This window comes from Phyllobates terribilis, unplaced genomic scaffold (genome assembly GCF_046119375.1).
Source record: "Phyllobates terribilis strain yellow unplaced genomic scaffold, ASM4611937v1 Scaffold_1__5_contigs__length_1240528914, whole genome shotgun sequence".
NCBI classification, from domain to species: Eukaryota; Metazoa; Chordata; class Amphibia; order Anura; family Dendrobatidae; genus Phyllobates; species Phyllobates terribilis.
Window position 1 is genome coordinate 328,292,568 of NW_027362761.1, and position 26,700 is coordinate 328,319,267.

Below are 26,700 nucleotides of genomic sequence, written 5' to 3' on the forward strand. Positions count from 1 at the left end.
AATATTTTTTCAGAGCTAGATGCAGAAAAAAATTATTTTTAATTTGCAACCTGATGGAGGTCAGTATAGATGGACTAATAGAACAAGTCCCACACGCTGCTAGAAGCCCAAATATTTTTTCAGAGATAAATGAAGAAAAAAATTATTTTTAATTTGCAACCTGATGGAGGTCAGTATAGATGGACTAATAGACCAAGTCCCACACACTGCTAGAAGCCCAAATATTTTTTCAGAGCTAGATGCAGAAAAAAATTATTTTTAATTTGCAACCTGATGGAGGTCAGTATAGATGGACTAATAGACCAAGTCCCACACACCGCTAGAAGCCCAAATATTTTTTCAGAGCTAGATGCAGAAAAAAATTATATTCAATTTGCAACCTGCTGGAGGTCAGTATAGAAGGACTAATAGAACAAGTCCCACACACTGCTAGAAGCCCAAATATTTTTTCAGAGCTAAATGAAGAAAAAAATTATTTTTAATTTGCAACCTGATGGAGGTCAGTATAGATGGACTAATAGACCAAGTCCCACACACTGCTAGAAGCCCAAATATTTTTTCAGAGCTAGATGCAGAAAAAAATTATATTCAGTTTGCAACCTGATGGAGGTCAGTATAGATGGACTAATAGAATGATGCTATGCCCAAAAGATTTTACTTCACTAGGTGCAGTAAAAAAATTGGTATTCTATACACAGGTGGTATATCTTGCAACACAGATAGGCTACTCCACTGACTAACACACTCTGCAATAGGCCAAAAAGGATTAGCTTTGCTAGATTCAGCCAAATGCTGTGAAAAAAACTTGCACAGCACTGGCACAGACCTGCCTGGCAAAAACTGATAGGAACTGATGTAACCTAGTCCTGAAAAGGACTCCAATTACAATTAGTCTTTACTCCCACAATCTATCTATTTAAGAGCACAGACCTGCCTGATAAAAGTCGTAGGAAATGCTGTAACCTAGTCCTTAAAAGGACTGCAATCACAACTATTCCCTACTCCCAAGCTATCTGTATATTTGTGCGAAAATTGGCTTGAAATTAACAAGGTATAGCGCACACAGCAACAGCGGTGCCGTCTAACACGCAGCTGCAGCAGTGAGAAAATGGTGGCGACGGGGAAAATGGCTTGGTCTTATAGGGCAAGGACATGTGACATACACTGCTAATCACACATGCCCTTGCTTGTGTGAAAAAAAGCACTTCGCTCCGTGTGTGCGCTGCTGATAGGCTGACAGATTGCACCTCCCCACTGCAAATGCGGGAAAGAGAAAAAAAAATGGAGATCTTCATTGTTCCTGCAGAGATCCATCCCCTGCCCCTCCCCCCGCCCCGCTGTACACTCAAACTGCGTATTAACATTAATTTTCATCATTACTGAGAAAAAATCCAGTTATGATTTTGGTGCACGAACAGTTATCGAACATAACCTCGAACAGCCGAATTTTTCTCAAATTGTTCGTGTTCGCCGACCGGCTCGAACACCGCCCAAAACAGCTCGAATTTGAGATTGGCGAACAGTTCGAGTAGAACAACGCTCATCTCTAGTGAAGACACGGAAATCTTGCCCGTTATCAGTCTGGCACGCATGGCTGACTTTATGTTACGCTGCCTTAACCGTGACCCTCGCGTTGTCAAAATGTTGGGTGACAGTCATTACTGGTTGGTGACATTTGTAGACCCCCACTACAAGGAGAACTTTCACTCTCTTATTCCTGAGGTGGAGAGTAGAGATGAGCGTTGTTCTACTTGAACTGTTCGCCAATCTCAAATTCGAGCTGTTTTGGGCGGTGTTCGAGCCGGTCGGCGAACACGAACAATTTGAGAAAAATTCGGCTGTTCGAGGTTATGTTCGATAACTGTTCGTGCACCAAAATCATAACTGGATTTTTTCTCAGTAATGATGAAAATTAATGTTAATACGCAGTTTGAGTGTACAGTGGGGTGGGGGGAGGGGCAGGGGATGGATCTCTGCAGGAACAATGAAGATCTCCATTTTTTTTTCTCTTTCCCGCATTTGCAGTGGGGAGGTGCAATCTGTCAGCCTATCAGCAGCGCACACACGGAGCGAAGTGCTTTTTTTCACACAAGCAAGGGCATGTGTCATTGGCAGTGTATGTCACATGTCCTTGCCCTATAAGACCAAGCCATTTTCCCCGTCGCCACCATTTTCTCACTGCTGCAGCTGCGTGTTAGACGGCACCGCTGTTGCTGTGTGCGCTATACCTTGTTAATTTCAAGCCAATTTTCGCACAAATATACAGATAGCTTGGGAGTAGGGAATAGTTGTGATTGCAGTCCTTTTAAGGACTAGGTTACAGCATTTCCTACGACTTTTATCAAGCAGGTCTGTGCTCTTAAATAGATAGATTGTGGGAGTAAAGACTAATTGTAATTGGAGTCCTTTTCAGGACTAGGTTACATCAGTTCCTATCAGTTTTTGCCAGGCAGGTCTGTGCCAGTGCTGTGCAAGTTTTTTTCACAGCATTTGGCTGAATCTAGCAAAGCTAATCCTTTTTGGCCTATTGCAGAGTGTGTTAGTCAGTGGAGTAGCCTATCTGTGTTGCAAGATATACCACCTGTGTATAGAATACCAATTTTTTTACTGCACCTAGTGAAGTAAAATCTTTTGGGCATAGCATCATTCTATTAGTCAATCTATACTGACCTCCATCAGGTTGCAAACTGAATATAATTTTTTTCTGCATCTAGCTCTGAAAAAATATTTGGGCTTCTAGCAGTGTGTGGGACTTGGTCTATTAGTCCATCTATACTGACCTCCATCAGGTTGCAAATTAAAAATAATTTTTTTCTTCATTTAGCTCTGAAAAAATATTTGGGCTTCTAGCAGTGTGTGGGACTTGTTCTATTAGTCCTTCTATACTGACCTCCAGCAGGTTGCAAATTGAATATAATTTTTTTCTGCATCTAGCTCTGAAAAAATATTTGGGCTTCTAGCGGTGTGTGGGACTTGGTCTATTAGTCCATCTATACTGACCTCCATCAGGTTGCAAATTAAAAATAATTTTTTTCTGCATCTAGCTCTGAAAAAATATTTGGGCTTCTAGCAGTGTGTGGGACTTGGTCTATTAGTCCATCTATACTGACCTCCATCAGGTTGCAAATTAAAAATAATTTTTTTCTTCATTTATCTCTGAAAAAATATTTGGGCTTCTAGCAGCGTGTGGGACTTGTTCTATTAGTCCATCTATACTGACCTCCATCAGGTTGCAAATTAAAAATAATTTTTTTCTGCATCTAGCTCTGAAAAAATATTTGGGCTTCTAGCAGTGTGTGGGACTTGGTCTATTAGTCCATCTATACTGACCTCCATCAGGTTGCAAATTAAAAATATTTTTTTTCTGCATCTAGCTCTGAAAAAATATTTGGGCTTCTAGCAGTGTGTGGGAATTGGTCTATTAGTCCATCTATACTGACCTCCATCAGGTTGCAAATTGAATAAAAAAATTTTCTGCATCTAGCTCTGAAAAAATATTTGGGCTTCTAGCGGTGTGTGGGACTTGGTCTATTAGTCCATCTATACTGACCTCCATCAGGTTGCAAATTAAAAATAATTTTTTTCTGCATCTAACCCAGCCAATAGTTTTGGCCTAATACCACAGTTTGGCCACTCAGCTCTGCTCGGTTACCATCCATTGTTTTTTTGTGCAAACAACTCCAGAGTTGTGAATTAGTTAACCACCAAAATGAGTGGAAAAAGGCCTGCTGCTGGTGGAAAGGGGAATAGGCGTGTTGGGAAGGGGAATAAAGGTTGTGTCCGTGGGGTAGGTGCAGAAGAAAGACCATCTTCCAGCCAAACTAAAATGTCTACTTCTTTTAGCGGACAATGTGATAAGATCCCTTTCTTACGGCCACGCCAATCGCTACAAATTCCAGATGAGGCACAAAAACAGCAGGTGCTTCAACGGATATCAAGTGCTCCTTTAAGTGGGCTCTCCTCCACATCAACTTCAACATCACAAATACTCCAGTCCTCAAAGGTGTCACCCAAATCGCACTTGCTTCCTCACAGCTCCCAAATCTCCAGCTGCCCGTCTGAGTATGAGGTAGAACAGATGGTTGAGTCTGCAGAGCTGTTTACTCATACTATAGCCTGGGAATCAGAGGTCGACTCCAGCGCTTCTGTGAATCCAGACGAGGAAATGATCTGCACTGATGCCCAGAATCTTTATGAGTCGGATCCAGGACCAGACGCAGAAGGTTCTGACCATAATGTAGACCCTCATTCCCAAACTGTAACTCCTGTTGGTGGAGACAATGAGGAAGACGATGATAAGACTCAAATACCTGATTGGAGCGACAACTTTAGTTTTTTGTCAGGGCAGGAACAGGTTGGCTCTGAGGACGACGGGTGTGATAACGCACAGGGTGATGATGATGAGGTCGGAGATCCCACTTACTGTCAACCCACAGTCAGCCAAGAGATGAGGTCAGCAGAGGAGGTGGAGGAAGATGCTAGTGACGACGAGGTCAGGTTGCGCCTTCCTGGACAGAGACGTAGTACTGGAAGCACGTCAACAACTGCATCCTCAAACACAACTCTGCCTCTCACCACAAGTCGTGGTGGCTCTTCAGGTCGCATGGGTGCTAAGCCTTGCATAGCCTGGGCATTTTTTCAGATCGATAAAGATGACCCAACTCGTGTTATCTGTAACATTTGTCAGCAAAAGCTAAGTAGAGGCCAAAAAATACATAGTTTGAGTACTTCATGCATGAACCGGCACATGGACATGAAGCATAAGTTGCAGTGGGAAGCTCAGTGTGCTACAATGCGGCCTAGCCGGCCGGGCCAACCACCGTCTGCCATATCTTGTGCATCCGTGGCCTCTTCATCCTCTGTGACTGGGGGGACAGCAGTCACACCTGTTTTGGGGCGCAGACCTGCCACCTCTTTACCCGCAGCAGCCAGCGTGATTGGCAGGTCATCATTTTCTTTGGAGGTGGTAACACCAGCTGGTCTTGAGCGCTGTCCGACATCGATAGCACCACCTTTGGATCAAGGCAACCTAACATGTCCGCCTGCATCTTCCTCACAGACCGGCAGTTTGCCGGGGACACCCTTATCAACCCCGTCTAAGCACAATAGCCAGCCCTCGGTCCCTCAGATGTGGACAAGTAAAAGACCATTTCCTCCTAGCCATGAGAAAGCTAAGAGGTTGAATTTCACCATCTGCAAGCTCTTGGCTACAGAAATGCTGCCTTTCCGCCTGGTGGACACAGAGGATTTTCGAGACCTTATGTCCGTCGCAGTGCCCCAGTACCAGATGCCCAGTCGGCACTAGTTCTCAAAGAAAGGTGTGCCTGCGCTCCACCAGCATGTCGCACACAACATCACCGCTTCTTTGAGAAACTGTGTGTGACAGGGTGCATTTCACCACAGACACTTGGACGAGTAGGCATGGACAGGGGCGTTACATGTCGCTGACTGTGCACTGGGTAACTATGGTGACAGCAGGACAAGGGGCTGCTGTCCAAGTCTTGCCGTCCCCACGAGTTGTGCGTCAATCCTCTTTATGTCAAAGTTCCTCCACTGCTTCTGCCTCCTCAACCTCCTCTCGGTCTTCCACCTGCACCCAAAGCCTGTCTGGTCATGCCACAAGCTTTCTAACTGCGCAGAAGGGATCCTGCACACCTCCTTACTATGCTGGCAGTAGGGCTCAACGTCATCAGGCGGTTTTTACATTGAAATGTCTGGGAAATGTGAGTCACACAGCTGAGGAGTTGTGGTCAGCTCTGGAGAACCAATTTCATGAATGGTTGTCTCCACTGGACCTGAAACCAGGGAAGGCCGTGTGCGACAATGCTGCAAACCTGGGTGCGGCCCTTCGCCGGGGCAATGTCACACACGTGCCTTGTATGGCTCACGTGTTGAACCTGGTTGTCCAGCAATTTTTAGCCCACTATCCCAGACTAGATGGCCTTCTGCAGAGGGCACGGTCGCTGTGTGCTCACTTCCGCCGTTCGCATCCCGCAGCTCAGCGACTTACATCTCTACAGAAGTCGTTGGGCCTGCCACTTCACCGGCTAAAATGCGATGTGCCTACCCGGTGGAATTCAACTCTGCACATGTTGCAGCGACTGTGGCAGCACCGACAAGCCCTGGTGCAATACGTTCTGACGTATAGCCTGGGCCAACGAGATTCAGAGGTGGGGCAAATCACGCTGGAGGAGTGGTCTCAGATCAGGGACCTATGCACCCTTCTGCACAGTTTTGAAATGGCGACGAAGATGTTTAGTGCTGACGATGCCATTATCAGCATGACTATTCCGGTGATTTACATGCTGGAGCACATGTTAAACAGAATTCGGAGTCAGGTGGTGGCACAAGAGGAGGTGGAGGAAGTAGAGGAGGAGGAGTTGTATGCGGAAGGGCTAACATCTGCAAGGTCCAGACGGTCGGCAGCACCAAGGCGGCAGGCATGTGAGGGTGGGGGAGATGATTTTACCAGGGCGCATGGTAGCAGCCAAACTAGTGAGGAAGGTGCAGGAGCCCAGGAAGAAGTGGAGGACGAACTGATGGAAGACTCATCAGATGAGGGAGACCTTGATCACATTTCTGTTGTGCGAGGTTGGGGGGAGAGGACAGAGGAAGGAAGCATGATTGTTACCTCGCCACCAACACAACAGGGACTTGGTGCTCCTGGATGCGCAACACACATGAGTGCCTTCTTGCTGCACTACCTGCAACATGACCCTCGAATTGTGAGAATTAGAAATAATCCTGACTACTGGGTTGCCACACTGTTAGATCCCCGGTACAAAAGTAAATTTGCAGAAATTATTCCTGCCATAGAAAGGGATGCACGCATGCAGGAGTATCAGCAGAGACTGTTGCAGAATCTTACATGTGCTTTTCCACAAAATACCAGTGGTGCACGTAGTGAATCTCACAGTTCCAACTTGCCAACCGTGGGACCGTCAAGTGTTCAGCACTCAAACCGTAACAGAACCACAGTATCTGCTGGTAACATCAATTTTGCGGAATCATTTCACCACTTTTTTAGCCCATCCTTTGCAAGGCCACAGGAGACAAGAAGTCTGACACATAGTCAACGCCTAGAGACGATGGTACAGGAGTATCTCCAAGTAAACATTGAAGCCACGACTGTGTCACTGGACCCTTGCTCTTTTTGGGCTTCCAATCTGGATAAATGGCCGGAGCTAGCCACTTACGCCTTGGAGATCTTGTCATGCCCCGCAGCCAGCGTTCTGTCTGAACGTGTGTTCAGCGCTGCTGGTGGTGTGCTGACAGATAAGCGCACGCGGCTCTCCACTGATAATGTAGACAGACTCACGTTCATAAAGATGAACAAATCATGGATCCGAAACGACTTTTCTACCCCTGTGTCATCCTGGGGAGAGTAAAAGCTTGATGATTGGTTAAAATCACCCTACCAACCGTTTTAAGCTTTCAAATTACTAATCATGTTTATCTGTATCTTGACTGGAAAATAATTTGGGCTTTGTAGCAGTGTGCAGCACTGATCCTATTAGGCCATCTATAATAAGCTTCACCAGATTTAAAATTAAAAATAATTTTTAGCTGCATCTAGCCCGGAAAATAATTTTGGGGCTCCGAGATGCGCAAGACACATAAGTGCCTTCTTGCTGCACTACCTGCAGCATGACCCTCATATTGTCAGAATTCGAAGTAATCATGACTACTGGGTTGCCACACTCTTAGATCCCCCAAACTTTTCGATCAACCTTTTCATTTTAATAAAGACCAAAAAAATGGTCATTTTTGAAATTATAAGCATTAGCAGGTTGTTAGAAACTGAAATCAAACAGTTTTCAACTCAAAACTTTATTCTAGGTGATGTTACATTTTCACATAGGACCCCTTGTTCGAAAGGAGCTTCTGAACTCTCTCGTCCATTGAATTTGTCAGGTTTTGGATGGTTTCTGCTTCAATTGTTTTGCATGAGGACAGAATACCCTCCCAGAGCTGTTGCTTAGATGTGAACTGCCTCCCGCCATCATAGACACTCCTTTTAATGATGCTCCAAAGGTTCTGAATGGGGTAGAGGTCAGGGGAGCATGGGGGTCACACCATAAGTTTGTCCCCTTTTATGCCCATATCAGCCAGAGATGCAGATGTTTTATGTGCAGCATGAGATGGTGCATTATCATGCAGAAAAATGATCTTGCTGTGAAATACACGGTTCTTCTTCTTGAACCATGGCAGGAAGTGCTGTTTGAGAAAATCCACATACATTATGGAGTTCATCTTTAGCGCCTTCAGGGATCCTAAAGGGGCCGACAATCTCTCTCCCCATGATTCCAGCCCAAAACATTACTCCACCTCCTCCTTGTTGGCGCTGTAGCCGTGTTTGCGTGGGGTGTCCATCAACCAGCCATCCTCCACTCCATTCATCTGGACCATCGAGCGCTGCACGGCACTCATCCGTGAACAAAACAGTTTTGAAATCAGTCTTCATGTAATGTTTGGCCCACTGGAGCCGTTTCTGCTTGTGTGAAGTGGATAGAGGAGGTCGACAGGATGGCGTATGCACAGCTGCAAACCTCTGAAGGACCCTGCATCTTGTTGTTCGGGGGACGTTGGAGGCACAAGCAGCTTCAAAAACTTGTCTGCTGCTATGACAAGGCTTTTTTGCCGCTGCTCTTTCAACCTGACGTAATTGCCTGTAGGAAAGAGTCCTCAATTTGCCCTTATCAGCACGCACACGTGTGTACTGTGAATCAGCTACATACTTCTTGATTGCCAAGACACTTCATCCTGATCATCGCACAATGTTGATTGTAGTCATGCCTTGACCTAAACACTCCACAATTTGTTGCTTCTCAGCAGCCGACACATCCTTTTTCTTTCCCATTTTGGCAGAAAATGTAGGCTGCTTAATAATGTGAGAGAGCCTTCTTAAGTAGTCTTGCCTTTCATTGGACACACCTGCCAAACTAATTAGCACAGGTGTCTGCAATTGCTTACAGTGATATAAAGAGCCCTGACACACATCACCATCAATGAGTTTAACTGACAAACAAACAAATTCTTCCCTTATCACTCCTAAACACTTTTTGCATAATAATTTGGAACGCGGTGTACATGTGCTTTTCCACAAAACACCAGTGGTTCACGTAGTGAATCTTACAGTTCTAACTTGCCAACCGTGGTCTGTATGGAATTGTTCAATAAAGGGCCCAAAATTAAGATAACATAGATGGGAGAGGTCTCTATGAATAGGAATTCCTAAGTATTTGATACCCTGTGAGGGCCAGGCAAAGGGAAAGTTGGACTGGATGGAATCCTATATGGATTTAGGGAGGGAGACATCGAGGGCCTCAGACTTCGCTGCATTGATTTTAAAATTTTACCATGTAACAAAGTGATCTATTTCAGCCATAACAGCAGGGATGGATATATGTGATTGAGTGATATATACTAGGACATCATCAGCAAATAGAGAGCACTTGTACTCGGTGCCTCCCACCTCAATCCACCTAATATTGGGTTTATGGCGAATTGATGAGAGCAGGTGCTCCGTCACTAGGATGTATAAGAGAGGGGACAGAGGACATCCCTGCCTTGTCCCATTGGTGATTGTGAAAGGTGATGAAAATGTTCTGACGCACCCCCTGGGCCTTGGGACACCCGGAGCCGGACCCTTTTTGGTGGATGCTGGTGGTTGTAGTCTTCGTGGCGGCGATCCGGTTCCGTGGCTCAGGGCGGTCAAACCAGTGGCGGAACTATTTATGTGGTTTTGATGTTTAAATGTCCGACTACGCCACCCGTGGATTGCGGTCAGAGTGAACCGCCGCTACAGGGCAGACCGCTAAGGCTGGTGTTGTGGGTGCAGCAGAGCGTAGCATAACTCCCCACGGGAGGAGTATAGCCTCAGGGCAGTGTATGCGGAGGATGGGGGTGATGGTGCAGGGCAGCAGCAGTAACGACACGGAGTCAGTGATGCAGTTCAGGGCCTTTACTCACAGTTCTTATTATCCAGACCACGTCTGCAGGTAACGGCTGCCCACGTCGTACTGTGCTCACCAGGTGAGGGGCTCAGACAACTCCCAGATAACTTTGGAGCGCTTCACAGGACCCCCTTTGTGTGTCCTTTGTCTGGCCTTTCTTACCAACACTTCTGTCCGGCTGCCTCGGGCCTCCTCTTGGTAAACTTGGCGCCAGTTTCCCTGACCCTATGTGGTGCCTTCCTAGCGGGTGGAGCAAGGGGCTGCGCCACATAAAATGTCAGAGCCTCCGGTTTCTAGCTGAGGGTCGTTTCCTGCCTCCACTAGTTCGGGGACCGGTCTCCCCCTTTGGCCTGACCCCTCCACGCAGGTGGATTCGGGCGTGCGGTGGCGACTCGCCCGTCCGCACCCCTGGGATCCCTTCATTCCTCGTTCCTGGAGCCTTCTCCGCTCCTCTTCCTTCCTTCTCCCTCTTGCAGGCCTGGGCCTCTGTTACTAGGCCCGCCTCCGGAGCAGAGCTCATGCAGAGCCCCTGCTCCCTGCCACTTCTGCTCAGACTTCTCTGCACTGAACTAAGATGGTGCCCACCTTTTATACTCCCTTCTCAATGCACCCAGGAACTGCTTCCTCCCTGCTCCTGCACTGCAGGGTTCCCCTTCCTCAGTGTTCCCTCCCCCCACTCCAGCCAGGGACAGGGACTGTCGTGCCCATCTCAGGGGCATATTGGTCGCCCTGCCCCACGGCAATGTGGTGTAATGCATGCAGGTGTCGGGTCCTGATCCACACTCCATCCTTATCTGAGAGTGAGATATCACACCTCTGGGTGAGGTGCAATACGTCTGTAGCAACCGAGCCCTCGGTGCTACAGTTCCATTTATCTTCAGCCTAGGTGACGTATTGTGATACAGGGCCGTGATTTTGGCTATAAAAGGGTCCCCTAGACCCCTACCCCAAGCTTTTTAAGAGAATCATATATGGCGTGCCAGGAGACTCTATGGAATGCTTTCTCAGCATCCAACGAGAGTATCTACTTACAAATTTTTAACTGCATCTAGCCCAGGAAATACTTTGTGCCTAGTAGCAGTGTCTGCTAGTCAGCGGATTATCCCGGCTGTTAAGCAAGCTACACCACCTGTAGTTTGGACACTTAATTTTTCAAAGGAAATGCTTCGGGACCACGGGATACTCAGTGAAGAGCATCAGGAGGCACCCCAAGGCATAGGGGCTGGGACTGGCACTAGGATGCCTTGCGGTGGACAGCCGAGCTCGATCCTTATAAAAGCTTTTTAACTGCAGCAGCTTTAGTGGACGCTACTGGAGCTGGAATTACGCGGCTGCTGGCATGAGACTTGCCCTCCAATAGATCCTTGTAAATGGATTTAAAGTGTATTCATTCAAATTAGAGGGACAATTTAAATTAAAAAGCTTAGAGCTGCCTCCACCACAGGGGGGATCTCTCGACCCACCAGCGGACAGGCACCAGTATTGGGAGAGGGGGGCTGGCCGTCAGGGTTCACCGCGGCTCTGGCACAAACCCGGCGACACGGAGGTGGCACGGGCAGGAGCGGACTGGCCGTCTCGGCTTCTCACTTTTTGGATTTTAGAAGGGCATGACATGCCTATATCTGTGTCTCCCCCTCCTTTTACTCCTCCACCTCTTTTCTTTTCGCATGACTATATGTACTTGTCACTTTTCCATGTGTTAGTTGTGTCTTCTGAGCAGTTTGTCAGCTTTTGGACACCTTTGAAGGTGTTTTCTATGTGTTTCTATGTGTTTTTGTTTGCCTGCCATTGGTTTTAACGGTGTTCGAAGGTGTTCGACGAACAGTTCGACGAACAGTTCGGCGAACACACGGGTGTTCGACGAACCGAACCGAACTCGAACACTACGGGGGTGGCTCAACACTAGTGGAGAGGTCTACAAAAATGGGGCAATACCAGAAGGCCCTTGCTGCAGAACTCTTAAAAAAATTCCCATCTGAACACGCTAGCGGCAGAGGTCACAGTTCGTTGCCCAACCAAGGCGTACAGGCTAGAGAGATGCAACTCCAATCCAGTAGAGGCAGGGGAACACTGTCAACATTTTGGGACAGTTTTCTGTCACCCGCCCAGCTTACAGGCCCTGAGGCGCGGGGTACTCTCACAAGGAGTGGAAAGTTTCAAAAGATGGTGAGGGAGTACCTTGCCGATCGTACCAGCGTCCTCCGTGATTCCTCTGTGCCTTTTAATTATTGGGTATCCAAGCTGGACACTTGGAATGAACTTGCTCTGTACGCCTTGGAGGTCCTGGCCTGCCCTGCTAGCGTGTTATCGGAGCGTGTTTTTAGTGCCGCTGGGGCAATTATAACTGATAAGCGCACTCGCCTGTCAACTGACAATGCTGACAAGCTGACCCTTATCAAAATGAACAAGGGCTGGATTGGGCCAGACTTCTCATCACCACCAAATGACAGCAGAGTAACATGAAGTCAAATCCACTGTGTTATTTCGGGAGGTGTATTCACATGCACCGCTTCACACCCACACATGGGTATACGCTTCCTCATTTCGGCTGTTTAATCTTCTTCTCCTTATCCTCAGCCTCCACCACCACTATACCACCAGGGTGCCAGCATTGCAAGTTCCTCCGTCCTAATTTTTGGCAGCTTTTGCTGGGAAAGCATAAGCAAATACTATGGGAGACCCACTCCCCAATAATGGGACTTATGTTTGTAATATGCTGTACTGCATGGCTCTTGTAAGGGGCATTGCAAGTTGCTCCGTCCTAATTTTTGGCAGCTTTTGCTGGGAAAGCATAAGCAAATACTATGGGACACCCACTCCCCAATAATGGGACTTATGTTTGTAATATGCTGTACTGCATGTGACGCGCCCCCTGGGCTGTGTGTACACGTGTGTGGGATACCCAGTGCCGGGTCTCTGGGGTCTGTAGTCTCCGTGGCGGTCACCCGGTCCCGTGACTCAGGCTGGTCAAACCAGTGGCAGTCTTTCTTAGGTTTTGAGGTTAATTGTCCGACTGCGCCACCCGTGGATTGCGGTGAGGGAGTACCACGGCTGCGAGGCAGACCGCTGAGGCTGGTGTTGTGTGCGCAGCATAGAATGGGATAACTCCCCTCGGGAGGAGTATAGCCTCAGGGCAGTGAGTGTAGATGATGGGGGTGATGATGCACGAGCGCAGCAGGAACGACTCAGAGTCTTTGCAGTGCAGTTCAGGGTCTTTACTGATGATTATAAGGTAGACCCTCCCAGGAGTACTGGCTAGCATAAGAGGCCTGGTCAGTCTGTGAGCAAGCAGGAGTTCCCCTGGCCAGGTGAAGTTGTAGGCCTCCCCGTCTGTCTGCACTCTTCCTGGCTACCTTGCTGTAAGCAGGTAGAAGTAGCCCACGTCCCTGAGTGTACCGTGTAGTGCTCACCCGTATGGCTGGTGACTTGGGGCCTTCTGTTAGCCTCCGCTCCACGACGGCGGTGCTGGTCCCTTGCTTGTGACTGAGCCTCCGGGCTTCTATGGCCAGAGGACCTGAAATCCCCTGCCGGCTGGTTTCTGCTGCTGGATATATAAGTCCTCACAGCTTCGGACTCCTGTGTCCGGTTCCTATTGTCTTCTGCCAGGGCGAGCTCTGCTCAGCTTCCAGCCCCTGGTCTTTAGCTCCTAGCTCCTTGCTGTTACTTTCCCTTGCTCTCACTCTGACTCTGACTGTTCTCTGACTCACTCAACCCCGCCCCAGATCCAGTTTATAAGGGCAGAATTCTCCCCTCCCAGGACTGGGGCAGGAGGATGTTGCATGTTTAAGGGATCCTGACCAGGAAACCTCCCACTTGCTCTCTGACGTAATATCTCTATTTTGGAAAGCCTTCCATTCACTGCTTAGGCCAACAGTGCACGGGAGACCCAGTTGCTATAAATCGAAAAAAAGGTTTAGTTAACGCCCTCTGACCTCCATGTCATTTCCAAGGGGCATTGGAGTGGCTCGAAATTTTTGGTAGGCATTGCACTCACTGTATGCCCTATAACTGTGTAGCCGAACCGCTCCTTTTATTACAGAAACATATCCTACAAGACATATCTGGTTGACTGGCCTGATATTGATGTGAATAGTCCCTGTTCCTCCTGCTCTTTCTCCTTTGCCACCACCTCATCCATCATTTATCACCTGAAGCTTTGTTTTAACGGGAGTCATAGAACTGGGATAGTAGCAGGAAAACATCCAGCAATCCTCGGAGGAGGTAGGATATGCGCCAAAACGCGGACCACCTCAGGCCTAGCCGCTACTACATACATGTGCTTGCATTCCAAGAAAACAAAGCAGATGCTAACTTCTATCATCATCATCATGCTCCTCACCTAGGCACTCTCAACTCCCCTGATGGAGAAGCCAGGGCCCACCGGAGGAGTCTGGTTCTCTGGTGGGCTTGTCCAATGCTGCCCTAAAGCAGGCCAGGCTAAGAAAAGTGTGGGGGAAGGTGACAGGAGAAATCAGGGCTGCTGGGGACCGAGTATGGACACCTGGCCGCCACCTGGCGGCTGGGGACCGAGCGTGGACACCCGTCCGCCGGGCGGCTGGGGACAGAGTATGGATACTTCGCTGCCGAAGCGGCCATGAGGTAGTGGCCAGCTTCGGCCTCCTCCAAACTAAAAGGCCCCATTTCAAGTGAAAGCTAGCAGTATGGTATTGCAGCCTGCGGGTGGGTGGGTGGTTGGCTGCATATTTTCGCTTGCATTGCAAGGAATGGGGGAGGTACAATTGAACACTGCCCTGGGACAAGGACTTGCACGGGGATAGTTGCAAGTCTACATCTTCTGATGCGGCAAGGATCACTTCTGATGGGCACACTTTTAGACAGTGACCTGGGGGTCAGAGATGCTTCCAGGGGTCTTCCCCATGCTGATCCCTTGTCTTTTCAGCACTGTATGCATGTGTCACACAGCACATGGCCAGATAAGGTTGTAAAATGTTAAAATGACATTTCCCGGTGAACGCATTTGTCACGGTTGAAAGCAATACAAAAGTGCAAAAACGCATGAAAAATGCTATTTGTGAACATAGCCCAAGGTGTGGAGGAGTATTTTTGTTTTTGGTTATTTATTTTACCTTATACACAAGTTTTTACCCTGGAAAGGAAATTCCTTAACATATTTCACAGGAAAACCGTTTCAGTTTCGTTTTTGAACGTTTTATTGTGAGCCCGCAAAAGTGGCTTAATACCTCTGACCACGTTGTTGACAGCAGTGACCTGGGGGTCAGAAATGCTTCCAGGGGTGATCCCCATGCTGCCCCCATGTCTTTTGAGCACTGTCACTATCGTTTTGGGCACTTTTTAGGCTTTCTACAGACTGCCGGGGGTGCTGCCGCAAAAATGCTCGGGTCTCTCATAGACTAACATTGGGCTCGTTGCTCGCGTCGAGCACCCGAGTATCACGGTAAGCTCGGCCCGAGCTTCGAGCACCCGAGCATTTTAGTGATCGCTCAACATTATCAGTCGTCATCTTGGTGAGGACACGGAAGTCTTGCCCGTTACCAGTCTGGCACCCATGGCTGACTTTATGTTACGCTGCCTTAACCGTGACCCTCGCATTGTCAAAATGTTGGGTGACAGTCATTACTGGTTGATGACACTTTTAGACACCCTCTACAAGGAGAACTTTCACTCTCTTATTCCTGAGTTGGAGAGGTCTACAAAAATGGGGCAGTACCAGAAGGCCCTTGCTGCAGAACTATTAAAAAAATTCCCATCTGAACACGGTAGCGGCAGAGGTCACAGTTCGCTGCCCAACTAAGGCATACAGGCGAGAGAGACGCAGCTCCAATCCAGCAGAGGCAGGGGAACACTGTCAATGTTCTAGGACAGTTTTCTGAGCCCAGCTTACAGGCCCTGAGGCGCAGGGTACTCTCACAAGGAGTGGAAAGTTTCAAAAGATGGTACCAGCGTCCTCCGTGATTCCTCTGTGCCTTTTAATTATTGGGTATCCAAGCTGGACACTTGGAATGAACTCACTCTGTATGCCTTGGAGGTCCTGGCCTGCCTTGCCGCTAGCGTGTTATCGGAGCGTGTTTTTAGTGCCGCTGGGGGAATTATAACTGATAAGCGCACTCGCCTGTCAACTGACAATGCTGACAAGCTGACCCTTATCAAAATGAACAAGGGCTGGATTGGGCCAGACTTCTCATCACCACCAAATGACAGCAGAGTAACATAAAGTCAAATCCACTGTGTTATTTCGGGAGGTGTGTTCCCATGCATCGCTTCACACCCACACATGGGTATACGCTTCCTCATTTCGGCTGCTTTTTGCTCTTCTCCTTATCCTCAGCCTCCACGACCACTATACCACCAGGGTGACCGTGGTCCATGTTGCCAGCATTGCAAGTTCCTCTGTCCTAATTTTTGGCAGCTTTTGCTTGGAAGGCATAGGCAAAGACTATCGGAGACCCACTCCCCAATAATGGGAATAATGTTTTTAATATGCTGTACTGCATGGCTCTTGTAAGGGACATTGCAAGTTCCCCCTTCCTAATTTTTGGCAGCTTTTGCTTGGAAGGCATAGGCAAAGACTATGGGAGACCCACTCCCCAATAATGGGAATAATGTTTTTAATATGCTGTACTGCATGGCTCTTGTAAGGGTCGTTAATATTGTCTTTTCATTCCACTGCGACCTCCACCACTCTTCCAAGGGGCATTAAAAGCGTCTTGTTAAGCTACTGTGACCTCCACGTCTCTTCCACAGGGCGTTGATATTGTCTTTTTTTCCACTGTAACCTCCACCACTCTTTCAAGGGGCATTGATATTGTCTTTTTATTCCACTGCGACCTCCACCACTCTTCCAAGGGGCATTAAAACCGTCTTGTTAAGCTACTGTGACCTCCACGTCTCTTCCACGGGGCATTGATATTGTCTTTTTATTCCACTGTAACCTCCACCACTCTTCCAAGGGGCATTAAAACTGTCTTGTTAAACCACTCTGAACTCCACGTCTCTTCCAAGGGGCATTAAAACCATCTTGTTAAGCTACTGTGACCTCCACATCTCTTCCAAGGGGCATTAAAACTGTCTTGTTAAACCACTCTGAACTCCACGTCTCTTCTAAGGGGCATTAAAACCGTCTTGTTAAACCACTCTGAACTCCACAGCTCTTCCAAGGGGCATTGACATGTTGTTTTTAATTACCTCTAACCTCCACGACTCTTGCAACGGGCATTGCATTTCCTCCTAATTTTTGTCAGCTTTTGCTTTTCAATTCATAGGCGAACACTAAGGGAGACCCACTCCCCAATAATGGGTAGAAGGTTTTTAATACGCTGTAATCCATGTCTGTTTCAAGGGGCATTGTAGTGCCTAATAATTTTTGGAAAGCCTTCCATTCCCTGCTTAGGCCAACAGTGTACAGGAGACCCAGTTGCTATAAATGGAAAAAACGGTTTAGTTAAGGCCCTCTGACCTCCATGTCACTTCCAAGGGGCATTGGAGTGCCTCGAAATTTTTGGTAGGCATTGCATTCACTGTATGCCTTATAACTGTGTAGCTGAACCGCTCCTTTTGGTACAGAAACATATCCTACAAGACATGTGTGGTTGACTGGCCTGATATTGATGTGAATGGTCCCTGTTCCTCCTGCTCTTTCTCCTTTGCCACCACCTCATCCATCATTCATCACCTGAAGCTTTGTTTTAACGGGAGTCATAGAACTGGGATAGTAGCAGGAAAACATCCAGCAATCCTCGAAGGAGGTAGAATATGCGCCAAAATGCTGACCACCTCTGGTCTAGCTGCTACTACATACATGCGCTTGCATTCCAAGGAACAGAAAGCTAAGGAGGTGGATGGCCTCATGATCATGAATAATTTACTCGTTGTGTAGGAGGCCGACCACTGCTGCTGTCTACCTTCTGAACTTTGTGTTGAAGCCTGATTGACCCAGGACCCGCAATCCTCTATGTCTGGAGGACGTGTTGCATCCCAGTGTCCAACTGTGTCCCGGCTTCCACAATATTAACCCAGTGTGAAGGCGTCAGTGAGATGGACCTCTCCTGGACACATTCACTTGTCCACGTGTTTGTGGTTAGGCTGTCCTTCCCACTAAATGCACTTGGGAGGGCACAGGTAATGTTTTGGTATGCGCGCTTGTGTATAAGGCGCACCGGGACAAATAGGGGCGGCTGGGGACCGTTTATGGACACCCGGCCACCCCACGCGGCTGGGGACTGTGTGTGGGCACCCGGCCGTGGGGCGGCTGGGGACTGAGTATGGACACCCGGCCGCCCCCTGGCGGCTGGGGACCAAGCGTGGACACCCGGCCGCCGGGCGGCTGGGGACTGAGTATGAATACCAAGCTACCGACGCAGCCATGACGTGGTGGCCAGATTCCACCTCCACATGCCTAAAAGGCCCAATTTCAAGTGCAAGCAAGCTAGCAGTATGGTATTGCAGCCTGGGGGTGGGTGGGTGGCAGGCTGCATACTTGCACTTGTATTGCAAGTTATGGGGGAGGTACAATTGAGCACTGCCCTGGGACAAGGACTTGCACTGGGATAGTTGCAAGTCTGCATCTTCTGATGGGCACACTTTTAGGCAGTGACCTGGGTGTCAGAGATGCTTCCAGGGGTCTTCCCCATGCTGTTCTCATGTCTTTTTAGCACTGTATGCATGTGTCACACAGCACATGGCCAGATAAGGTTGTAAAATGTTAAAATGACATTTCCCGGTGAATGCATTTGTCACGGTTGAAAGCAATACAAACGTGCAAAAACGCATAAAAAATGCTACTTGTGAACATAGCCCAAGGTGTGGAGGAGTATTTTTGTTTTTGGTTATTTATTTTACCTTATACACAAGTCTTTACCCTGGAAAGGATGTTCCTTAACCCCTTTCCGACCTGGTCAGTAATAGTACGCACCAGGTCAGGAAGGCCGGTTCAGCGGGGGCTCCGGCGGTGAGCCCGCACTGAAGCGAGCACATGTCAGCTGATTATTGGAATCGCAATCCACCCGCGGCTGTTAACATGTTAAATCTCTGACAGTGGCATTTAACTCGCGCTTCCGGGAGTCCTAAGCTCCGCCCATCAGTGACCCCGTCACGTTATCGCGGGTCACCAATGGGTGGGCATGACAACTCAGGGTCTGCAGCAGACGCCTGTGGTTGTCATGTCTCAATTGCTATGAGCGCCACCTAGTGGTCAGCGCTCATAGCAAGTGAGCATTTCTCCTGCATACAAGCGATCTGCTCATCGCTTGTATGCAGTAGAAGCAATCAGACAACTGCTGCTTCTAGTCTCCTCTGGAGACTATAGAAGCAAGCAGAAAGTGTAAAAAAAAGTTTTTAAAAAAATAAAAAATATATAAAAGTTTAAGTCACCCCCCTTTCGCCCCATTCAAAATAAAAAAAAAAAAATATATATATATATATATATATATATATAAAAAAACCCACATACACATATTTGGTATCGCCGCATTCAGAATCGCCCGATCTATCAATATTAAAGAAGAATTAATACAATCAGTAAACGGCGTAACGAGAAAAAAATTTTAAACGCCAGAATTAAGTTTTTTTGGTCGCTACAACTTTTCAATAAAATGCAATAACGGGCGATCAAAACATCGCATCTACCCCAAAATGGTATCAATAAAAACGTCAGCCCGGCACGCAAAAAATAAGCCCTCACCTGGCCCCAGATCCCGAAAAATGGAGAAGCTAAGGGTCTCGGAAAATGGCGTCATTTTTTTTTGTTTTTTTAGCTAGCTTTGGATTTTTTTTTCACCACTTAAATAAAAAAGAACCTATACATGTTTGGTGTCTATGAACTCGTAACGACCTGGAAAATAATGATGGCAGGTCAGTTTTAGCAATCTGTGAACGTGGTAAAAAAAGGACCCAAAAAACAACTGTGGAATTGCATTTTTTTGCAGTTTCACTGCACTTGGAATTTTTTTTTCATTTTCCAGCACACGATATGGTAAAACCAGTGATGGTGTTTAAAAGTACAACTCGTCCCGCAAAAAATAAGCCCTCACATGGCCATATTGAACGAAAATTAAAAAAGTTCTGGCTCTGGGAAGAAGGGGAGCAAAAAAGGAAAACACAAAAACAGAAAGACCCATGGTCGTTAAGGGGTTAACATATTTCACAGGAAAGCACTTTCACTTTCGTTTTTGAACGTTTTATTGTGAGCCTGTAAAAGTGGCTTAATACCTCTGACCACGTTGTTGACAGCAGTGACCTGGGGGTCAGAAATGCTTCCAGGGGCGATCCCCATGCTGTCCCCATGTCATTTGAGCACTGTCACTATCGTTTTGGGCACTTTTTTAGGCTTTCTACAGACTGCCAGGGGAGCCGCCGCAAAAATGTTCGGGTCTCCCATAGACTAACATTGGGCTCGTTGCTCGGGTCGAGCACCCGAGTATCACAGTGAGCTCGGCCCGAGCTTCGAGCACCCGAGCATTTTAGTGCTCGCTCAACACTAGTAATGACTTGTTTCTAAGGCAAAAATCATATACAAAAACAAAAAGGCTTCTCCACACCTTGGGCTATGTTCACACGTAGCGTTTTGATGTGTTTTTACACTTTTGCATTGCTTTCAACCAAGACAAATGCATTCACTTGGAAATGTCATTTTAACATTTTACAACCTTATCTGGCCATGTGGTATGTGACACATCATCAGACACATCCTGTTTCATTTATGATGGAGGGACTCTGAAAGTTACAAAGCCTATTCTTAAAGGGCCAGCAGGCGGCCCTCGCTATTGTTAGAGATCCATCAGCCGGCTATGCTTTGTTGTTCCCATTATTAACGATTGGGTCTCCTATACTGTTATTGCGTATGCAGTGATTTCAAGGGCTGCCCAAAATTTGAACGCAACCCAATACCACTTTGAAGAGACATAGAGGAGGGTCTCAGTAAAAAAAAATTTCCAATTAAAAAGGAGCGGGTCTCCTATAGTGGTAATGCCCATGCTGTGACTGCAAGGGCTGCCAAAATTTAGGAAAAACCCCACTAACAATTTAAAGACACATAGAGCTGGGCCACAGAAACGACATGCTCCCATTAGAAAGAGAGGGTCTGCTATTCAGTTATAGGGTATACAGTGAGTCCAACGGCTGCCAAAATTTAGGAAAAACCCCATTAACAATTTAAAGACACATAGAGGTGGGCCACAGTAACCAGTACGACATGTTCATATTAGAAAGGAGAGGGTCTGCTATTCAGTTATAGGGTATGCAGTGAGTCCAACGGCTGCCAAAAGTTATGAAAAACCCCACTAACAATTTAAAGACACAGAAGGGGGCCTCAGTAACGATACATTCCCATTAGAAGGGAAAGGGTCTCCCATACTGTTTGCCTATGCAGTGACTGCAATGGCTGTCAAAAATTTGGAAGCACTCCAATGCCCCTTGCAAGAGACATAGAGGTCAGAGGTCCTCCTGAAAACAATGTTCCCATTATTAGGAAGTGGGTCTCCCATACTGTTTGCCTATGCAGTGAAGCAACAGCTGCCAAAAATTTGGAGGAACTCCAATGCCCCTTGCAAGAGATGTAGAGGTCGGAGGGCCTCCTGAAAACAATGTTCCCATTATTAGGAAGTGGGTCTCCCATACTGTTGGCCTATGCAGTGAAGCAACGGCTGCCAAAAATTTGAAGGAACTCCAATGCCCCTTTCAAGAGACATAGAGATCGGAGGGCTTCCTGAAAACAATGTTCCCATTTTTAGGAAGTGGGTCTCCCATACTGTTTGCCTATGCAGTGAAGCAACGGCTACCAAAAATTTGGAGGAACTCCGATGTCCCTTGCAAGAGATGTAGATATGGTGATATGGTACATATGGTGGTGGAGGATGAGGATGCGGAGAAGGAGGAGGACAAGAGAAAATAGGCAAAATCAGGAAGCGTATATCCATGTCTGGGTGTGAAGACAGAGGTGCATAGGAATAGAGTTAGACCTCCTAAAAAAAAGACACTGTATTTGAGTTTATGTTACGCTGCTATCGTTCGGTGGTGTTGAGAAGTCTGGCCCAATCCAGCCCTTGTTCATTTTTATAAGAGTCAGCCTGTCCACATTTTCAATTGACAGGCGGATGCGCCTATCGGATATAATCCCACCAGCAACACTAAAAACCTGCTCTGACAAAACGCTAGCGGCAGGGCAGACCAAGACCTCCAAGGCGTAGAGAGCCAGTTCGTGCCACGTGTCCAGCTTGGATACCCAATAATTATAAGGCACAGAGGAATCACGGAGGACATTGGTACGGTAGGCAAGGTACTCCCTCAGCATCTTCCGAAACTTTTCCCTCCTTGGGAGAGTACCCCGCGCATCAGGGCTTGTGTGATGGGAGGGTCCGAGAAAACTGTCACAGAACTTTGACAGTGTTCCCCTGCCTCTCTCGCCTGTACTCCTTGTTTATCCAACGAATTATGACCTCTGCCGCCAGCGTTTTCAGATGGGAATTTTTTAAATAATTCTGCAACAAGGGCCTTCTCGTACTGCCCCATTTTATTAGGCCTGTCCTGTGCAGGAATAAGAGACAGAAAGTTCTCCTTGTAGCATGGGTTTAGAAGTGTCACCAACCAATAATGACTGTCACCCAAAATTTGGAGAACGCGAGAGTCACGGGAAAGGCAGCATAACAAACTCAGCCATGTGTGCCAGATTGCAAAGAGGCAAGACTTCCGTGTCCTCACCAAGAGGATGACTGACCATGCTCTTCTCCTCATCCTCCTCCTCTTCCTCCTCCTCCCTGTCCTCAGGCCATTCACGCTGAACAGACGGTATGACAGTTGTGCAGGTAGTACCGTCTATAGCGAAGGAAACTAGGTCCCGTTCTTCCTCCTCCTCCTCTTCCTCATTGTCACCCAATCCACTTTGGGATGATATGAGGCTGGGCTGTGTGGAATCATCCTGTATGGTTCATTGCTCCATCTCATCGTGCTCCGCCTGCAATGCATCCTCTTTGATTGTGAGCAGAGAGCGTTTCAGAAGACAGAGAAGCGGGATGGTGACGCTAATTATGGCATCATCGCCGCTCACCATTTTGGTGGAGTCCTCAAAGTTTTGGAGGATGGCACATATGTCTGACATCCATGTCCACTCCTGAGTAGTAGAGATGAGCGGTGTTCGACTAGAACTGTTCGCCAATCTCAAATTCGAGCTGTTTTGGGCGGTGTTCGAGCTGTTCGAAGAACGCGAACGATTTGCAAAAAATTCGGCTGTTTGAGGTTATGTTCGATAACTGTTCGCGCACCAAAAGTGTGTCCTGCATGTCTGGCGCTATTTAGAGCACCAATCATGCAGAGATTGTCTGCCACTCACTGTAATGCCACAGCCATGGTGGTTGTGGCATTACAGTGGTTGCCCAAATCGATGGGAACAGTGCTCACAGTGAAACATGAAAAGCCGGCAATTCAGCAGGGGCATACACCGGTACCCGACAATTTAGAACCGAAAGAATAAAGCATCACACATAGATTAGATAGATAGAAACATGTCAGTCACATATATAAGATGTACAGTGACAGTGTCGGTTACTGTACTTGTCATTTAGTGTTAAAGGATTTATTAAAAAAAATATTAGTGTTTTCATGCACCGTCTCTTTAAAAAAGCCGGCCGGCAATTCAGCAGTGGTACCCGACAATTTATAACAGAAAGAATAGAGCATCACACATAGATTAGATAGATAGAAACATGTCAGTCACATATAATAGGGTTGGGGTTGATGTCAGCTTATAATGCCAGCTGACATCAAGCCCAGGTTAGTAATGGAGAGACGTCTATAAGACTCCCCCATTACTAACCCCATAGTCAAAGTTACAAAAAAACACAAACACCCAGAATAAAGTCCTTTAATTGAAATAAACACACAATTCTTTATTGTTCTAAATTAAACCATACTTACCATCACGCCCATTCCCGCTGAAGCCAACGATCTCCTGCAATAAAAGTAAAATAATAAAGCAACATCATCCTTACCTTTCCATGGCTCCTCAGTGTCTGGCTGTGACGGCATCCAGATGAGCCGAGTTCATGTCCTATGAACTCAACTCACCTCATGCACGTCACTGACAGCGTGGGAAAATTCTCAGCGCTCAGCGCTTGAGCAGGAGAGTTCTCCCACGCTGGGATGGCATTGAGATGACAGGCTGGATCACAGCTGAGCGCTGCCATCCATCATGCCATCCTTCATAGACACTGCAGAGCGCAGGCATGAGGTGAGCCGAGTTCATTGGACATGAGCTCACCTCATGCACATCACTGACAGCGTGGGAAAATTCTCCTGCACTCACCGCATGCGCAGGAGAATTTTCCCACGCTGTCAGTGACGTGCATGAGGTGAGCTGAGCTCTTTGGACATGAACTCGGCTCATCTGGATGCCGTCACATCATGTAACTTTGACTATGGGGTTAGTAATGGGGGTGTCTTATAGATGCCTCTCCATTACTAACTTGGGCTTGATGTCAGCTGGCATTATAAGCTGACATCAACCCCAACCCTATAACCCCACTGCCACCGCTACAGGGCAGTGGGTAGAGCGAGGCTAAGTGCCAGAATGGGCACATCCTATGGATGCGCCATTTCTGGGGTGGCTGACGGCTGGTGTTTCTAGCCTGGGAGGGGGCCAATATTCATGGCACCCTTCCTGGGCTATTAATATCAGCCCCCAGCTGTCTGCCTAGCCTTTGCTAGCTATTAAAATAGGGGGGACCCCACGTCATTTTTTTGGGGGTCCCCCATTTTAATAGCTAGTAAAGGCTAGGTATTCAGCTGGGGGCTGATATTAGTAGCCTGGGAAGCTCCGTGGGTATTACCCCCTTCCCAGGCTTCAAACATCTGCCCCAGCCGTCTGCTTAACCTTGGCTAGAGACTAAAATTATGGGGAACCCCACGCCAATTTTTTTTTTAATAAATCCTTTAACACTAAATGACAAGTACAGTAACCAACACTATCACTGTACTTCTTATATATGTGACTGACATGTTTCTATTTATCTAATCTATGTGTGATGCTCTATTCCTTCTTGTCTAAATTGTCGGGTACCGGTGTATGCCGCTGCTGAATTGCCGGCCGGCTTTTTTAAAGAGAGTGTCTTCTGAGCAGTTTGTCAGCTTTTGGACACCTTTGAAGGTGTTTTCTATGTGTTTCTATGTGTTTTTGTTTGCCTGCCATTGGTTTTAACGGTGTTCGACAGTGTTCGACGGTGTTCTAAGGTGTTCGACGAACAGTTCCACGAACATCCCGGTGTTCGACGAACCGAACCGAACCCGAACACTACCGGGGTGACTCAACACTACTCCTGAGGTCTTATGTGTGGAGTCTAAACTGAATACCGCTGGCCTTGTTGATTCTGGTAGTCAACAACTGCCCTCTTCTGCTCACAAATCCTTCCCAACATCAGCAATGTAGAGTTCCAACGTGTGGGGACATCGCAGATCAGTCGGTAAGCTGGAAGCTGCAAATGATGCTGAAGCACAAAATGGGCGACTTTCTAAATGGGCACACAGGCGGTGTATTTGACAAGCAGATCTGGCAGATCCGGGTAGGTTTTGAGAAACTGCTGAACCACGAGGTTAAGCACATGGGCCGGGCATGGTACATGTGTGAGCTTGCATTGTCACACAAGACCATGCCTGGCTGTAGAGTCAGCGGTGTCAGCCACAGATCTGACTGCTCTTTTAGAGCTGTCCACAACTCTTCAGCTATGTGCGGTTTGTCACATAAGCATATTAGCTTCAGCACAGCCTGTTGCCGCTTGGCTGAGGCAGGGCTGCAGTGCTCCCAGCTTGCGACTGCTATGGTCATTTTGGAGACGGAGGCTGAAGAGGAGGAGGTGCAGGAGCTGTAGAATGTGATGGCAACCCTGATGGACCCAAGGCCCACCATCCTCGGAGTCAGGAGGATGTGTTCCGTCCCATGGTCCGACTCGGTCCCGGCTTCCACTATATTAACCCAGTGTGCCATCAGCGAGATGCACCATCCCTGCCCACAAGCAGTTGTCCATGTGTTCGTGGTTAGGTGGAATTTCCCAGTAACTGCGTTGTTGAGGGCAAGTCTAATGTTGTGGGACACCTGCTCGTGTAATGCGGAGATGGCACAGCGGGAGAAATAGTGGCGGCTGGGGACCGAGTACCGAGTGACCATCACCTCCATCAGATTGCGGAAAGCCTCCGTCTCCACGAGCCTAAAAGGCAACATTTCGAGTGCAAGCATTCGCGAAATGTGTGAATTTAGTAGTGTGGCCTGTGGAGCATTGGCTGCGTATTTGCGCTTGCGTTCCAGGGACTGGGGTAGGGACAACTGAACGCTGTGCTGAGACAAGGACGTGCTTGCTAATGGTGCTACTTGAGAATGTTCAACGACAGGTGCAGGGTGGTAGGCATCTTGGCATGCGCATTGGACAGGGGATTGGCGTGCACGCACAACAGCGGAACAAGCCGAGGTGTCACCCATAGACACTGTTGCTGGACCCTGGGGTTCAGTCCACTTAGTTGGGTGCTTTGTTGCCATGTGCCTGATCATGCTGGTGGTGGTCAGGCTGCTAGTTTTGCTACCCCTGCTGATGCTGTCCTGGCAGGTGGTAAAAATGGCCTTTTTGAGGTTATCTGCAGAGTCTTTAAAAAATAACCAGACTCAGGAAGACCTAACAGTTGTACTGGCAACTTACGTTGTGTTAGCGTCATGAGGAACGCTTTCCCACCTTGTGTCTGTGGCCACCACACTGCTTCTTCCTGCCTGTTGTGGTGCTACGCCTCCTTCCCA